The following is an 18,837-nucleotide window of genomic DNA, read 5'->3' on the forward strand; positions in this document are numbered from 1 at the left end:
ATCAACTGATATAATTCACACAAGATAACACCTCCATCTCCCTTACCCATTAGAGACCAGAATAAGCCAAAGACCAGAGGGACAGAGCCAGAAGTGAAGCTCAGGGAAGGTCCCACACACTGAGATCCCGCTGGCACTCAGTCACAGCCTGGTGATGCGGGGCTCAAAACTCCCAGCCCTTCCATCTCAGTCTTACTTGGGTCTTCAGGCCTCATGCTCCTTCTTAGACTTTATCTGCTAGACCTCTCCTTTCACCCTGTTTTAGCCTTGGCCACCCTGATGTCTTCTCAAACACACCAAACAACTCCCTCCTCCAGGCTTGGACACAGACCTGGCTCCTCCTCACTGCAAGTCATGAACGCATGATGACATTTCAGTCAAGAGGGAACCGCATAAACAACAGTGGACCTAGAAGATTATGATGAAGCTGAAAACTTCCTGCTGCCTAGTGCCATCACTGAAGCCATCCTAACATCATAGCACAAAGCGTTAGTTATGTGTTTGTGATGATGCTGGTGTAAACAAACCTACTGCCCTGCCAGGCGAATGAAAGTACAGCACGTGCAATGACAGCAGTGAGGAATAGCATCTAGGCTTGTCCAAGCGCACTCAGTGATGCTTGCACAATGAAACTGCCTGATGAGGCATTTCTCAGAACGTATCCCCGCTGGTAAGTGGCACATGACTGATGACCAGGTCCCTACTCAAACATAAACAAAGATAAACTCTCCTTTCCCGCCATCCTCTTTTACCTCCTCCTCCTGCCTGATTCTCCCTTACAGGACTTAACAGCAACAGAAACATATTCATTTGTCCAGATCAAACTAGAATATAAAAGAGTCATGAGAGCAGAGACTCTATTACTATTGTATTTCCAGGACCCAGTCTCCTGGCATATAATCAGCATTCTAAAAATACGTTCTGAGTGAACAAATGAATAAAGGGATGAATGAAAGAATAAACTGAGACCTGCACTAACTTTCTAATATATCTATTGTGAGAACACAAAATAGTCAAAGCTCTCTACACTGTAGGAGGAGGCAGGGAATAAATGAAGAAATGGATACGTAATTGTCCACAGTATCTGTATTACAAAGAATCCCTTAACATAGCAACAATATCCTAAACATCAATGATAAAAATGAAGACTTCTTAATTTTTCCACCACAAAGCCTACCAACTGCCCTGCCTCTGTACATATTTTCTGACTTTCCAATGGAGAGCCTGCCCCAGCTCCAGAGGCCCACGGAGCTTCCCCCACCCTAGCTCCTCTCTCTCTGGTATGTGCAACTTTTCCCCCTTTCTTGTATCATTCCCATCAGCATATAAACAGGCTATTATTAGAGGATCCTATTTTTAAAAATGATATATATACTCTCTTGACCTCATGTTGTCCCCTATAGAAAAAGTGTTATCTATCCTTTTCCATTTTCCTCACCTCCCAGTAAAATCCAAGCACTCCCATTAGATTGCTCCCATCCCCACCTCTCACCCCAGGACCACTTGTGTTAAGATCAACAACAATAGTCATCCTCCCAAAGTAAACAGTCTTCTGAGTCTCACCTAAGCCTGACTTTTGGAGGCATTTGACACATCTGATCACACCCTCCCTGCTAAAATTTCTTCACTTGCTTTCCTGAAACACCAGACTGGCTAGGGTTATTTTCTCCACAGTGGACTCAACACTGGCTCCCACCAAGGCTCCCAGGCTCAGTCCTGAGTCCCTTTCTGTTCTAACAATACTCTCCAGCCCCCAAACTCTGAAGCCACTTTCCCCCATCTATGCCTCCAGCATGGCCATCCCATTGGGCATCATCACCTGGCAGCCCTGGGGCACATTACAAATGTTTTCCAACTCTTGCTTCCACCTACCTCCACATTCCGAGATTTGATCCTTAATTCTCATTCTCTCACAACTCCATATCCAAGTCCTGTCCTCATTACCTTAGACCCATGGTTGGTAAACTGCGCAGCTCTCGAGCCACATGCGGCTCTTTGGCCCCTTGAGTGTGGCTCTTCCATAAAATACCACGGCCTGGGTGAGTCTATTTTGAAGAAGTGGCATCAGAAAAAGTTTTAAGTTTAAAAACTTCGGCTCTCAAAAGAAATTTCAATCCTTGTACTATTGATATTTGGCTCTGTTGACTAATGAGTTTGCCGACCACTGTCTTAGATAATCTAAGCACTTCTCGCCAACTTCATGACGACAACCAAAATTCATCCTCTCACTGGGACTACTGAAAAGGTCTTGTAACTAACTGATTTCCCTATTTTTCTTCTTGCCTCTCTATAATCAATTCTCCACACGGCAGTCAAGAGAAAGCTTTCAGAAACAAATCAAATCATGTCACTCCCTTGCTCAAAATTCTGTAAAGGTTTTTCATCATACTCAAACTAAAATCTTTGCCACAGCCTACAAGGCCCTACATGATCCAGCCAGCACCCAACTCCCAATCCAATCTGCACATGCTTTGTCCAGATCACATTCGACATGTGTTATCTGGATGGATTTAACAGCATGTGCAGCCAGCCGAGAGGGAGACTAAGAAGCATGTCCAGAAAAAAATGCAAACATCCAATCAATCGAGAATCCAAGCTTTGGTTCCCCTCAAGTCAGTTGCTCAATCTGTTTTTGTTTTTTATTTTTCTCTACCATCTCAGGTTTATACTTGACACAGCTCTCCACTCTTTAATTGGGCCTCAAAACCATAGCTACCTCAGACCTTGCCTCAACCCTATCTCTTACACCCAGTCGCTAGTGCCAAAGATCTTAAAGAAAAGTCAACAGAAGTTCTCAACAAGTAGGTAAATCTATTGTTCTCCAGGGACCCTCTTCTCCACTATCCCCTAAGATGTGCCAAGATTTTCAACAGAAAAAATACACAATTGTGTGCTCTGTCAGCCCTCTTCTTTGCTCAAGTCAAGGTATCAGAGGAAATAAAAATTAGCACTGGGGAATAAAAGTACAGCACGTGCGATTACAGTAGCGAGGAATAGCATGTAGGTTTGTCCCAGTGCACTCAGGGATGCTCGCACAATCTGTGGGGAATTCTGGCCTGCTGTGAACTGAGAGGAGGTGAGAGGTACACTGTAAGTGTATCACACCCATGATCTTTCTGACCTGTGTCCTTGAATTGCACCTTGACCTTGTACATATGCACTCACAGAATCTTTTTCAGCAGAACACATTGCTATTATTTCTATTCTTCGAGTCAAATTATTCAGGTATATTAGAAATGTGCAGTGGAAGACAAGACCACATATATAAATGTGTATGTATATACTATATATTATATAACATATAGGTATTAACAAATAAGGAAAATAGAAATGTACAACAATAATACTATTCTCAAGCCTAACCACCCATAACTTAATGGCAGTGTCAATCCTCAGGGTCTCATTTGACTATTGAACGTCACTCCTTGCATTAGTTATAAAAGTACCTTAAAATATCCACTGTAAAATCAGAAGAAGAAGAAAAAAAAAGCCACGTCAGATCCTGTTTCAACCTCATTACTTACACCTTGTTGCCAGCTTCAAATATCTTAAGAAACATCTACAGAAAAGATTCTCTCCAAAACCAGCTTTATGAAGAACCAGCTTTTGGGGTAGGAAAGGTGTGACTTAAGACACCATAAAAGCTCTCTTGCCTCTCCCCCACGGGAAAGTCCCCACATTTGAGCTCCATTCTTGGGCCTTTAAAAGTCTTTCTTCAAGTCACCATGAGGATCATTCAAAGGACTGCAAATGGAGGGCAAAGGTCTTGATAAATGGAGAAAAATTAGGCTCTAAGCATATAGGAACAATCAGAAGGTAAAAGAAAAATATTTTTAAAAAGGAACTCACCCAAGGGGATCAGAGCAAAGACCACCTCTGCTCACCTTGATCATCTCGAAGAGCTACACTTACTCCTCCTCAGGGAGCACCTTCTCTGGGCCTAGATTTCAGTTTTCCACAATCTGAAAATCATTAGCCCGGTACAGCTGGCTTGCTGCTTTAAGCTCACTCCTTGTGCCATTTTAAAATTCCGAGGACTCAAGAATCAAATATTAAGCAATGGATAAATGGCAAATATAACACATAAATTGAACCCATTTCTCTACATTGTCTGAATACGTATTATGAAATGTATTTACATATATTAGGCATTTCTCATTCCTGTGAAAGAAAGGTGGCCATTTGCTTGTCTTGTAAAGCAGATCTTATCAACAGCCCCATGGTTTCGCCTTCTCCTGTCCAGGATGCCTTACTCTTTTTCCCTCATTCGCTCCTTATAAGTCCAGGTAATATAAATAAATTTCACCGTAAAGCCCTCTTAGCCTACCAACTGCAAAGCTAATTTATTGGCCCAGGATCTAGGGCAGTGGTATGCCCATCTAAAACAGAAGAGGGGTCCATTTCTATCCTGTTAAGCTCTGATTTGCACAGGAGGCAACCAGCAGAAGGCCTGGGTAGCTTTAAAAGCATCAGCTCAGCTCACTGTGTTCATTCCAGCATGGCCATCAAATGAAAGAACCGTGAAGAATAGATTGATGCTGAAAAGTAGGCTGGTCCTTCGATGGCACTAATCACCATCTAACCTCCCCTTTCTGCAAGCTGACTCCCTCTTTGAGCTTCACAGCTGCAGCTTCAAAACAGCAGGCCTCAGAGAAGACCACAGCTAGGGGATGGGAGCCAAGGCCTGGGCAGAGTGGTATTCCCCAGGGTCTGATGAGGTAACTGCCAACGCTCTAACCAACAATAGCGGCTGACAGGGAAGTGACAACTTCTTAGCACGTTGGAGAGGAAACCTATTTTGAGCCCAGAAAAGGCCAAGTCACTTTAAACAGACATACAAAATCATTAAACAGTAAACATCACTTCTCTTAATCCTATCTGTTCATGTGGACTGGTGGAATAGATTCTGCAAGCTTGTCCTTGACTGTTATATATTATCAGTGATGTTCAACCCATGTGCCGCAAGAATTTTTAAAATGCACAATACCTAACTATTTAGTCAGGGCACTGATCTCTTTTCTCTTAGATTGTCAAATAAAAAAAGTGACAACAGCCAACAGGACAATAACCATCCAGTGTGAATGAATCAAAATTATATTTTTATTTTTGTCAGATTGGCAAAACTTTTTGTGTGTGTGTGCCACAGAATTTTAGTAATTAGCTTATGTGTGCCACGAGATAAAAAAAAAAGGCTGAAAATTGCTGACACACACATGCACACATATATATTTAAGTATATATGTCTATATAAATACATAACATACAAATATTCTATATTTAGTGACTTGTAGCTACTTTTCATTCTTTCTTTTTTTTGTTTAGCTGTTGTTTCCCGCACTCCCTCAAAGGGTACTTTGAAATCTTTCCAGTTTTTACAATTAAACCTAACCATCTGGACTGAAATCTTCACATTCACCAAATTAGTCACAGATTTTGTGGGTAAGCTGAGAAAGTAAATGCTATGCTCAGTGCTAGGATTTAAACCACATCTACCACAGCAAAACACTCTCTCTCCAATAATCTCTCCAATTATGCACGCACATTCAGCTCGAATAACATGGAGGCAACTTCACCTCATTGCACAGAGCATTTGTAGTTAGTGTCACTCTTTAGATCCTGAAGTGAGTTGTAACAGATCCAAAATGGAATTCTTCAAAAACCTTTCAGAATTTATCTTACAGACAAAAGATAAAACAGTATCTATTTTCCCACCACCATTTAACTGCCAATGTGTGCTCACCAAATCCAGAGGCCATTTGAAGGTATCTCTATGTATTGAGCACCAGTAAAAATGTCGTTTGAATACACTGGGCATTTTCTAGATTTTTTTAAGTACAAAAGTCTTGGAACCTCTTCACATTTCACCATAAGTTTCAGAAAATAAAAAATTAACATGCTCAAGATTCAATATGCTCAGAGAGCTGCAGTCCTACATGGACAGTGATTTTGTGTTGTCATCTAATCACCAATGAATAGCAGTAGATATTACTGAAAGCCATCTGTCTAAAACTGGACAGGATTATCTGCTGGAAGTTAATCCAGCAGCTGTACCAACTCCAGGTAAGTGGAAAACACTAGTTCTTACAAGGCAATAATGTGCATGAATGGCTAGCAGGCATATGGGTTCACATGCTAGTCTTCCAAGGGAGCCTTGAACTAAGCCTTTAAGATGAGATCAGAGAGGAAGTACAAAACTTGGGTGTAAGCAGGTTCCCAAAAATCATTTTCAAAGCATCTTAAAAAGGTTGGCATTTTTCCTCTCACACGTTATGTGGGCAACAAAAAACATCCACTTAAATGGTATCAGTAGAGAGGTTAGAGGAGGAAGAACCAGACGAAAGGCGAACCCTTGTTAATAAGCAGGAAGCTCACCCCAGTTCCCCCATGTGAACAGGACTAAACTCACCGAAATACATGGTATGTGTAAAAAGGGTTTTTAAACCCTCAGAAGCATTCACATTGTGGAAACACAATTGGATTTAAAAAAAAAAAAAAAAAAAAAAAAACTTTCCTTCCCAGGAGGATTAAAACTATAAAGAAATTTGCTGTCACAAATATTAACATGAGCTATGTTTTTTGTTTTTTTTTATCTTAGCACTTCTATTTCAGTTTGCTAAGTAAACCTAGCTTGAGCACATATGAACAGGCAAACACCCAAATAAATCAAATTTAGGTCAGCAGTGGCAGGGATTTACATCTTTGGTAAAACATGATTTTTTTTTTTTTGCATGATCTTTTAAAAATGTATTTACACAAATTTAGCCTACTTAATGGCTATGGAAATCATAAATTTTACGAGATTTTAAAGTTGGACATTTTAAAAATTATGTTGGATGCTCACAAAAGTAAAATCCAGTCTCTTCACTAATATATAAAATATTAATTAAAAAGCATTTGGAATGCACATTAAAAAGTCACTAATTTCACAATGCTAAATCCATTTAGACCTAAATCTTCACACCCTTTTTGCTTCCCCATTCTTTTTATCATCCTGTTCCTTATCATAACCACCACCAGCCCCCAAAAAAAGAGATAGATCTGTAAAATGAAAATGAAGCTATCAGCCATAATTTGGTCTCAAATATCAAGCCATTTTGAAAGGACCATACCGAAGTAGCAGTACCAGAATTTAGTAAGGAGAAAAACAAATGAGATCATGTTAAGACAATTTAACATATTTTAACATTCAATTTATCTAATAAGTATCAAGCAACAAACAAGTAATTTTAAGGAAAGGGTTTTGCTTTTTCATGGCCAAACAAAATACAAAGGCATCATGGAGAAACAATAGTTTTAAGTATCCTGAGTCATCATTAGAGTGACAGTTTATACACAAAAGAGCAGTTGGAGATAAAGGGTTTCACTCCAAGATTAATGTAAAAATAAAAACTAAATTGGGGAGTGTTCAAAATGATGCTTCTGGAAAACAACACTTTACTAGTGATTTCCTTAAACCTATTATCCACAGAAGGATCAGAAGGACAGGCTCCAGCTACAATGGGAACAAATGCCATGACTCTGGTCTTCTACTATTAGGTAGAATGCGGTCCTTAAAAAAAGGGCGTCCTGAAATTCTGGCTGCCAGGCAACTGCGCTTCCCTGCCCCCTCCCCCCTTACACACACACACACACACACACACACACACACACACACACACCCCGCCATACCACTTCACTGCTGTTGCCTGCGAGTTCTTCTCTATTCAGCACTATGGCCCCAACTAATGAAATAGTGGGGAATTTCCATAAAGGGCCCCAATTATTCAAGAGAAGTGCATTGTCTACCCCCTTTCTCACACACCTTCTTTCTACTTTTTACTCCCTCCCTCCACCACCATCACCACCACCTCCACCACCACCGTTCCCAGTCATCTGAACAAACAGGCAAATTCAACAGTAGCCATTGTCCTTCTCTCAGTTGGAAGAACCTTGAATTTTAACCTCCTGACCAAGCAGCAAAGAAATGACAACTTTACTCTGCCTTCCTCTCTTCTCTCTTTATAGCTTAAGAAGTAAAGCTATTTGGCCTGGTGGTTCTCACCATTAAACTATTCATTCCTTCTCTTTTTGTGAAAAAAAATGGGTAAAACAGCATGATCACAAAACATAACACTGGGCATTCAATCCCTATACCTACGACCTCATTCTTTCACCTCCTGGTCCATAGGATTTGGTGATCGAATAAATCTTAATCTATAAACAAATGGTTTGCTTTACAATTAAACTATTCAATCTTTTTTTTTTTTTTTAAACTGCTTGGCAGCTACCCAACCCAAAGACTTCTAGGTTCTTCCAGTATTTAGTGCTCCCAATGGTTAAAAGGCAATAAGCTCATTTGGAGTTTATAGAACTATGCACCATCAACAAAAGCATGTAATGCTTCCAAGATGCACAGTGGCCTCTGCTCACACAATGGGGAGCTGTGTGTAGTCTCCCCCAAAACAAAAATGCCCAGCCCCAATTAAGCGCCCTGGGGGCCTTCAAAGCGGTTATGCTAAGTTGCAAATACAGCAAGATCCACTTGAACTACAACTGTCTTGTGTGATTTTCTTCCCAAGGTAGGAAAGAAGCCTGGGCAGGCTGACCTCATTAAAGGGTAATTAGTGAACCCGGGACCAGAGGGGCTCGCACAATTGTGCCTATTGTGAGCATTTCACTATGGGGCAACTATTTCCTCTTTCTTTTCTTTTTTTTTTTTTTCTTTTTTTTAACCTAGGAGGTCTCTACAATCTTAAAGGCCTACACTTAAAATTTTTAAGGATTTCAATCTGGCTATTGTTTTTCACCAGTCACAGAGTAAGAAGAAAGGAAGCAGCACAAAGAGCACTCCTACATCTTCTGTGAGACAATAGCTAAAAGTCCTCAAATAAAATAATTTAAATTCTATACCCTATATGTAATAAGTAATTTAGAATAAATTTGTTTTAAATAAAGTGAAACAAATGCTCCACCTCTGAGTTACAGAGATTGAAAACAACACATTAAAAAAGACAATAAATAAACCATAGAGCTTTTATGATTATATATGACAATGATGTTGAAAAAACACACAAACTAATCTGTTTACATGTGAAGGTGTTATTTAGAAACTAATACAAAGTAATGTGATCAACATAACCACTTTACCACTTTACCTTCACACCTCTTTAAAGCCCATTCTTACTGTTGATATCCATCTGCCAAGATGCTGAGGGGTGAATGTTACTATAAAAATGCACCAGTAAATTTGGCTGTTTACATTCTTTACCTTAAAAGTACCACCTTTCTGCAAATACTGCACACAGAACACGGCCTTGGTACTAAAATTTGCCAGTACATGAGAAAGTAGTTTTTAAGGCTAGTAATAAAATTAAGCTAAACTTAACCTTAGCAATCAAGATTTAAAGAACTCTAATATTTACATATAATCAAGTGAATCAATATCTTTGTTTAAAATATATATATTGTAAAGGAGGAAACAGAGTTGGGGTAATGACTTCCAACACCCGTAGGCCCAACACATTCTCCTCATAGTGGATTATGTAAAGTCACCGGAAGCCAAGGACTATGCCTACTGCAGCCTTAACATTCCAACAGCTTCCAGAGGGCTTCCTCTACTAGGTGTGGTCAGATCTAGGCACACTTACTAACATATATATATATATATATATATATATATATATATATATATATATATATATTGATTTCAGAGAGGAAGGGAGAGGGAGAGATATAAACATCAAAGGTAAGAGTCAATCATTGATGGGTTGCCTCCTGCACACACCCTACTGGGGATCAAACCCACAACTCAGGCACATGCCTTTGATTGGAATCAAACCCAAGACACTTCACTCTGAGGACCAACAATCTATCCACTGAGCAAACCAGTTAGGGCTAGGTACATTTAAAGCCCACTGTGATATCTTTACCTTTTAAAATATATTTTACTGATTTTTTTACAGAGAGGGAGAAAGAGAGTTAGAAACATCAATGAAAGAGAATCATCGATCCGCTGCCTCTTGCACACCTCCTACTGGGGATGTGCCCACAACCAAGGTATATACCCATGACCTGAATCGAACCTGGGACCTTTCAGTCTGCAGGCCGGTGCTCTATCCACTGAGCCAAACCGGTTAGGGCCATTGTGATATCTTTAATATGGTGCTGCCCTTGTATTTATTAAGCCAATTTTAAACACCAATTTGTTTATTTGGCTTTATAGCTTTTGACTATCCAATGAAAGAATTTAAAAGTGTGTAACAAGTCTTTTATGCTTTAGCCAAAAATACTTAAGCTATATTTAGAAGTAAATTGGGTGTATTTGTGTTCCATTAAAACACTGCACTAGGACCCTTCCATTCAACCTGGGCAAGCATCCCTGCTTTTGTTTATTTTAGAAATACTACAAAATTTATGTTTAACTTAAACATATGTGGTACATTGACAAATCTTGAAAAGATGGAAAATGCTTATTAAGAGATGGGAAGGGACCTCACCCCAGTTGCTGTGTGTGTGTGTGTGTGTGTGTACACATATATACCAGTTTTCAGGGCTTTGGGGGAAAAAATACAAGTCCTGTAAGTCATACCACACAATTGGAAACTCTTCCTCTTAACGTAAATCCAAGGGCTCAAAAAATAAATATTCAAGAGCATTAATTTGTTTCTAGATGTGTGCGTGCAAGTAAAACAGCAGTCATAATGTGGAAATTTCAGTCACATTTTGCAACTAATTGGAAGCAGATTAGAATTCCGCCTCAAGGGAACGTTGTCAAACTAGAAGCTGGAGCAAATGAAGAAAGAGGTAAGGGCCTCGCGGGGAGCTGACAGATTTACAGCGCCCGGGGCCATTAACGGGTCCGCGGAGGGAGGGGGCGCGGCCCCGCTGCGCTGCGCGCACCCGCTGCCCCCGCTGCCCCCGCCGGGAGCGCGCCGCCGGGCGGGCACGAGCGGACCGCGCCCCCGGACCCGGGGCCCCATCTGCTCCCGCCCGGAAACAATAAACCCGGCCTTCCGAAGGGACCAGGGTCCCGATAAGATAAACCTGCAGACTGATAAACTGGAGGGCGCAGGAGTCAGGGGGAGAGGGCTCTTTCTCTTCGCAGAGGGGGAGGGGCGCGCAGAGGAAGGCAGATTGTGGAGGAGAATACAGCAATGGAGTAATGGAAACAGCTGCTCGCTTTCTACTTCAATGTCTGGCATCTGCTGCGGCATCACGGGAAAGGCGGGTGAAGGATTTGGGCGAGGAATGTAAATGCATTCGATTGGCCAAATGGAGTTGGATGCGGAAAAGCCCCAGTGCTCTGCTTGCAAATCGTGCTGCTCCCTTCGGGGAGCAGAAGCGAACAGTATTACTGACTCACATTCCACCTTCAAAGCAGTTGCAGGGTTTGGGGCTGTGAATCGCTTTTCAATCAGTGACTTAAGATGTGAAACAATATAAAGGGATAAAGCCTTGTGGTGGGAGCGGCCTCCATTTGTCAAAGCGAGCAGCTCACCTTCCAGCCATCTCCATGGAAAAGTTACATGAAGTGTTTTTCTGCATGTTTCACTTACTTTAAAAAAATTTTTTTTTTCTTTAAATCACCACCGCTTACTTCTGAACTGGCTCAAGGGACAATTTCTATTTGTTGTGCTTATTTTCCCCTTGGCTGCAAAAATTCATTTCTAATTTCATTTCCATCACAAAAGGATTGGCAAAGAACTAAAACGCAGAAACACATAACTGAAGTGCTGCTGTGCTAGTCATAAGCCTATAATAAAGCCCAGATTTGATAGCATTATCCATGTACTGTGGTGAACCACACACAAATAAACAGTTCTCCATGAAGAATGAAAACCCGAGGCTTCAACCCTTCCAATTCAAACATTATTGTTGCTTTTAACATGAGCCATCCATAAAATCAGCCAAGGAGGTGACAGGAAATCCAAAAGCAAGCTGGTCTGGCTTGTGCACACTTTGCCAAAAAAAAAAAAAAGTTAGGAGATGCTTTCCAACTCATCCCAATGATGTTCTCAGCAAAGAATGGGTAACACTAAAATCTAGGCATAGAAACAAATGACACTTACACCAAGTGAATTCAAACACATGGCGGATGTAGCAACCAGCAAGACTACGGCCCTTCAGAATGGGGAAGGCTTGCTAAACTAACTACCAACAACTTAGAGGTGACCTTTGCACCTTTGGTGACTAATGTGAAAGACAAAAAGTGTAGCTGAGGCAGCCCACGGGCCAGATGTGCTTTCCCAAGAAACCAACCAGGCTTTATCTTTCATCAAAAGGACGAACAGTGACTCCTAGGAGTTTATGAAAGTGTGACCAATAGGAACTTTGTCGTCTGTTGCTAATTGAAGCATATAAAAGAGTCCATTTCTTAAAACGGACTACAAACACTTTTTTTTTTAATTCACTGCCACATGACAAAAACCAGAATCAAGTTGACTGGTAGAAGATCAGTGCAACCAAAGACCAAGCTATTATTTCAAACTGTCAGGGGAAGGCAGTAAAATTGCTACCAGGTCTCCTTAAGTTACCCTTCAATAAAAAGAAGCCATCGGGGAAATAAGAGGAAAAGAAAACACATCAAAACCTTAAAAGTCCCTTTAAGTAAAATTATATGTCTGTGGCACCCTGCCATCTGCTCTCCGGTTAACATAAAAAGCCAATTCCACAACCTAAATATCTGCTTTCTAAAATCATTATGTACAACACAAAATATAATCAATATATTTTTAAACTGTAAAAGCTACATTCATCAGGCATTATTGGAATATGCCTGAATGTCCCTGTAGGCACATTTTTCCTAAGGTGCTGGCTGGCAATGAGGGTTCCCAGGAGGCAACAGAGCTCAGTGGTTGAGCTAGAATGTCACAGTGAATAATGATCAAACTAGGGAGGGGGTGGGGATGAGAAAGAAGAGAGTAGCTTTGAAAAATCAGCAATAGTATTTATTCATCCCTCCAAACCCATTTGTTCGAACTGAAACACCCTTCCCTTTGAGTTCTCTTAGCTTCACTGGGGAGGAAGGGGCAGTGGGGAAGGAAGCCTTCTGGATACCAGAAGAGTATTATGTAGTTCAAGGCCTACTGGCCTATCAAAATGTAAGAAGTATTTGCTTGGTAATCACTTCAAGTTCTTCAGGCAAAACCGAAAGGTAGTTCTAACCAAGATTTAGAAGATAATACATATCTCAGCTTTAGGAGCAATGTGCCCATCTTACCCTCTGGTAAGAATGTCCTTAGACCTCTCAAAATAACATTGCAAACCACCCAGCTGCTGGTCAATTCAATAGCCTAACAACCTTACATTCAGTTGCAAAAACTCTGTTCCAGTTGCCAAAACCTTTATCTTAAATTAAAAAGATCTTGCAAGAGAGAGCAAGCAGTCCCTGGTGAAACTTCAGCTGGGAGAGAGACCTGGACACCAGTGGACCCTCCGACCCTACAGCAGAGTAAAGTCAACGGGGACACTTGTTTAAAAAAAGAATCAATCCCATACTAGCTCAATACTCTCAATCCACTCCCAATCCCACATCTATACATGCAATTCTACAACATTTATACACCCATACCTATGTGATACCAGGGTCACCTGTGATCCCTATGTTCGTCTATAATGATGACTTTAGTCATTCTTGTTCTCTTTCCCTATCTATACCCTTAAATGTACAGATTAAGAGGGGATTATTTATCGACAACAATCCCAGTGAAGAAAGGTTATTTCCGCTACGATGTTGCTAAGAAGAATAGCCCAGAATTCCTTAGTTCTGGCTTCCATGTTCTACAAGAATGTTAGACGAAGAATAAGTAATTTAGGAGTAAACTGTTTAGTATTCAAGCAAAACCCTTGATGTTCCCTGACAAGTTCAGAGTGCCGCAATCAAAACTATGTTGTGCTACAGTAATTACTGTGAAAAACTTCCAGTGCTCAATATTAGAGAACAGAATAGCATGATCCTTCCACCGCTCCTACACCTCTAGAGTGTGTTCAACGCAGCAATTATCTCCGTTCAAGAAGCAGAGTTTAAACTGCATTGAAACTCAATTATACCCATGACTTTTTAAACATACACTTCAAAAGGCAGGTTTCATCACATTCACTTCACTGAGCAAAATCTTTTCCCCCACTTATAAAAAATGGATTTTATCTCTCTCCCATGAGCCATCTTCAAGTTTAAGAATTATTTCTTTCTTTCTTTTTTTTTCTTCTATTTTTGCAAAGGTGGGCCCCTCCCCTCCCCCTGGCTCCCCGCCGCCTGGCCTGTCAAGAATTATTTCTTTTTAGCTTTGGGGCCCACTCTTTGGCTTTATTAGAGGGGTGACTGCGAATGATGTAAGACAAGGACAGACCCCATCTGATAAACACAGAAGCACAGCTCTCCCAAATGTCACTATCACCCAGCCTAGAGGTGCCACCATTTAAAAAACCAGATCGCACACTTGTTAACAAAAAACACATTACTTTGCTCCTTTTAAGAATGCAGGGGGACTATGAGTAGTAGATTTATGATGGAAATGCATGTGGCTAAAATAGCTTTCCAATTATCAAGGGCCTCTTAGGAAGAGCAAGAATGCATTATGTGTTAATGACCACAACCAGGGGTCCCTTCTCCACTCTTTTGTGAGAACTGGAGCAGATCCTCCCCGCAGCTTCACCATTAACATGTCTGTTTCCTGTCAGCCCACTCAGAGATAATGTCATTTATCTCAGGGAGCCACAAGCCCAGTTATTAGCTTCTATAAAAGACCTCAAACAAAGGCGGGATTATGTTTTACCCAGGGCTCTTAGGAAAAGCCAGAACCAGAAAGCCTCCCATCTAAAAATCAAGGACTCAGAAGTTAGCATCCTTCAAAGAATAGATCCCTGGTTACCAGCAATCCTAGACTACAGCTCTTAGGGAGCCTAAGGTCTCCATAGAGTAAACACAGGTCCCCTGCCCTATCACCTACAATTAGATTAACCGATAAATGCCAAGCAGAGCTGGCCTGGGAGAGCCTTTGCTCCCCGTGTCTCCAGGGAGCACATTGACAGAATAATGCAGGTACTGGCGCAACAGCCAGATCTTTGAAGAACTGACCTCTCTTGGTGATTGCCTGCAGGAACTGAATAACCATTAGAAAGTGTTCTATGGCTGGGCTTCTGGAAATCTTTTAAATAAAAGTGGAACTGGTTAGAATAAATGTAGAAACATGTGTTTTCACAGTGTTGCTCATATTACTGCAATTTCAAGTCTCTATGAAGTACCAGGTGAACTTTTTTTAAATTAAAAAAAAAAAAAAAACACAGACACAGTCAAAATTGGAGCAAATCTCAACCATTCATTCCTTGTTTTTCATGCTGAAAACGAAGAACAGATGGCACTTTCCATGTTGTTTGAATCTGGTTATTGAACACCTCTGTGGTTAGGGAGATTTCTGCTTAGCACTTTCGGCATACATTTCATTTACTAACTATAAAACGCTGCTTAGGAAAAATAAGTCTTTATAACACTCTAATTAAAACCATCTTGCAGCCGAGCAATTTCACTTGAAGAGCATTCTTAACCTCGTGACATCTGGACAATCAATTCCTTTCCCTCCTTCCCCCCTCCCCCACCCAAACACATACCTTTTTTACAGACTATTTGCAAAGTTATTAAAAGTTGCTAAGCATTATTTATCTCCTTTTGGCACAAACTTGATCAGTGAGAGGATTTTTTTTTGAATCTCTCCAGCAAACCCAGCAGATTTCAAATGCTATGCTCAGAACTCAGCGATGTGCCCAAGTCATACCAATTCTCCCAGCTGCATGGTTCTCGCAGAAGACTTCCTTGGGGAGAGGGCAGCCCCCCTGCACCCACCGCCAAAGCCCTGTCCCCCTCCGGGGAAGCCCACAGAAAAGCAAGGAGCTGGATCCATGCTGACTGGGAGCCACCCTTAGTTACCAATGTTTTTAACAGCTAACTCCCTTGTGTAGCTTTCAAAACAGTTTGCTGTCTTACAACAATGGACTTTGTCCTTTAATTATAGCAAGTGACCTTTCTGCCCTTTTATTTCACAGTAGATAAACTACACTCTCTAAGCAGAATTTGTAGGGGGCACTGTATATGGGGGAAGAAACATATCATCCACAAAATTCATTAATCAAAACATGTTCTTAAACTGCTCACACTCACTTAGAAAATGTGCCAGAAATCCCCAGTGAAGTGTTAAAAGGCCTCTGCAAGAGAATAAAATACAATGAGTGATACCCTTTACAGACAGGGCTATTTGTAGACACCACCTTCAGGCTGTTCAGGACCAGCTTCGTGAAAGCAGTGTGATATTAGAGAATGAATCTCCTTTCTGAGTGTGGACTGAGTAGTCAGAACCCTAAGGCACAATCTTAAGATCTCCTTTGCATTTCATGTCTATTTAAGTGATCAGTTGTTTTTAAAAAATCGGCTGTTTATTTGTGAATTTCCCAGCAATGAAATAAAACCATGTAACACCAACCATTTAGCCCAGCTGAAGGCCTGTGTCTGATAAGTCCAAACTGCTAAGACAGCTAAGGAGGATATAGGCAGAAGTGTCTCAACACAGGCTATTATGCTTCAAAAGAAAGGCGGGGGAAGGTGGAGAAGCAGGTTTTAGCAACCAAAAGCCAACACGTCAAATCTACTTATTCAGACATGTCACTGGTGGCTTAACCACAAAATGGGCTATAGAAATAGAGCTCAAACATCTTAGAATTATGGCATGTTTTGATTTTGTTCACGTATTAAGGGAGTGGCGACTTTTACAACATACTTGTGGTTTCCACATAAAGGAGTAGAACACTCATTGATTTAATTAGATTTCATAAAGTCCAATTTATCATGTTTTACATGACTCTGGGTAGTGAAGAAACAGAATAAACACACCAAAAATAGACATTTAAACATGCTGTGAAATTAACCGGTGACAGCCAGTCTTATGAATCTCCTGTGAACCAGGAACACACACACACACACACACACACACACACACACATACACACACACACACACACACACACACACACACCCTATATCCCTTTGGTTTTCACATTTGGCCCATACTGAGCCATATCTGATTGCTGAAAATTAACCATCTCTGCTTTTGAGGCACTTTCTCTTCACAAACCTAGATAATCAAGCAAGATTGAAATTAAAATATACCAAATGTAATAAAAAAAAAAAAAAAAACCACCCATCTCAAAGATGCCTCAGCATTGAAATATTTTTGTCAGGTGACACTTGTCCTACTAAATCTTTACTTCCTAGATAGGTATCCTCCTAACTTTAGAAAGTACTTTCTAAATTGAAGTCTGATTTACACAATCACAAGTCAGTGGAATTAGCAGTTAGTTCCCTGGGTGGCATTTGCACAGGGAGTGACATATCTGTGTGCCAAGGATGAGAGCATGCTTCAGAGAAGCTTTTTCTAGGGTGGGGTGCGATGGAGTAGGGAGGGAAACCTGATGGAACAGTGTCCCTGAGCCAACACCCCAGCTTGACAGAGAGTGGCCCACACTTGGGATTCTTGCCCTTACGAGCCATCCCTGAAGTGGCCCTGTGCGCCAACACCAGTGGCTTAGTTGGCAGTGGAGTGAGTCTAAGTGCACTGGGCCCTCTCCCCTCCTCCACCCCAGGCCCATCATGACTTGTTTGCTCTTCATTTATGTAATTCACATGATCACATTTATACTGTTCTGACGGAAGATGAGTTACATGGATATGAATAATTTAATTCTTCCATTCTTCGTCCAGTTTCCCTCTGTGGCTGGAAAGTGAAAAGAACACAAAAACTGGAGAAGCGACCCCACGCTCTAATCTCAGTTGCCATGACAGCAGCCTTTGAGATACTGAAATGTTCCGATTGCCAGCTAAACAAAATTGTTGAATGTGAACATTTGGCTCGAAGATTAAAAGGCTAAGGGGAATGCAAAAGGGCAGTACCTCCCACATTCCGCGCAGCAGTGAATCCAATCAAATGGCTCTGACTCCTTAACCACAGCCATTGTGAGCACTGGATTAGGGCAATTCATCTAGATAGTTAGAGCAGATTAGAACTGCAATTTGAAGACTATTGGCAACAAAAGTAAATGCCCTACTGTACTAAGTAATAAGAAGATTTCAGAACGCCTTTTAGCAGAAATTATGCAAAACTACACATTCAAATTTAAGAATTAAAACCTGAGTTTTTTTTTTTTTTTAAATCCCATTGAAATTCATCAACATAAAATGCTGTCTGACCAGGAAGGCATGAATTTAAAAAAAACGTTCAGAGGATTTTTGTGATTTGGGCATTATCTGCACCTTCATCAACTTCTAAAATCATCAAATCAAAACTTTATTCCTGTACTCCAACTTAAATCTTGAACACACGGACACAGACATACAAAGCTTTAAGTAGACAGCAGCAAATCACTGTACACAAAAATAATTACCCAAAGACATCTTATAATGCTGAGCAAATTAGAAATAGCAAAAATCAAATTATTTAATAAGCATATTTCCAAACAAGCAGGCCACAAATCACATAAGAATTTTGCTTCTGCAAGGCACAACCTGTAGAATTAATCTCAAGATCAGTTGCATAGAAACATCACTCACACCCCCAGCTCACTCCCAACCTGCCCAGTGGACAGAGCACCTACAGTCCTGAGACATTACTCAATGCACAACAATCACCAGACCAGTCAGTCACAGGCCTCCGGCACCAAGCAGCAGAGCACGGGGCAGTTTCTCAAAGGCGGTGTCTAACTAGACTTAAAGACAATGCCAAAGATGGGGGGGAGGGTCCATACTGCCTAAGTCCCGGATTCCGACTGCTCAGATGCAACCCATAATTCTAGGATCCTTTGGCTATGTTAGCACAT

General features: G+C 40.9%; 1 protein-coding gene across 5 annotated transcripts in view; it reads right to left on the minus strand.

Moving 5' to 3' along the window:
* The window catches only part of ZNF608 (zinc finger protein 608), a gene marked incomplete at its 3' end in the record, with an annotated part of 109,676 nt that overhangs the window by 85,098 nt on the left and 5,741 nt on the right, over positions 1-18,837 (minus strand). The gene's annotated exons all lie outside the window — the stretch shown is intronic.

Source organism: Pipistrellus hanaki (genome assembly GCF_964339955.1).
Source record: "Pipistrellus hanaki genome assembly, chromosome: 4".
Classification (NCBI taxonomy): domain Eukaryota; kingdom Metazoa; phylum Chordata; class Mammalia; order Chiroptera; family Vespertilionidae; genus Pipistrellus; species Pipistrellus hanaki.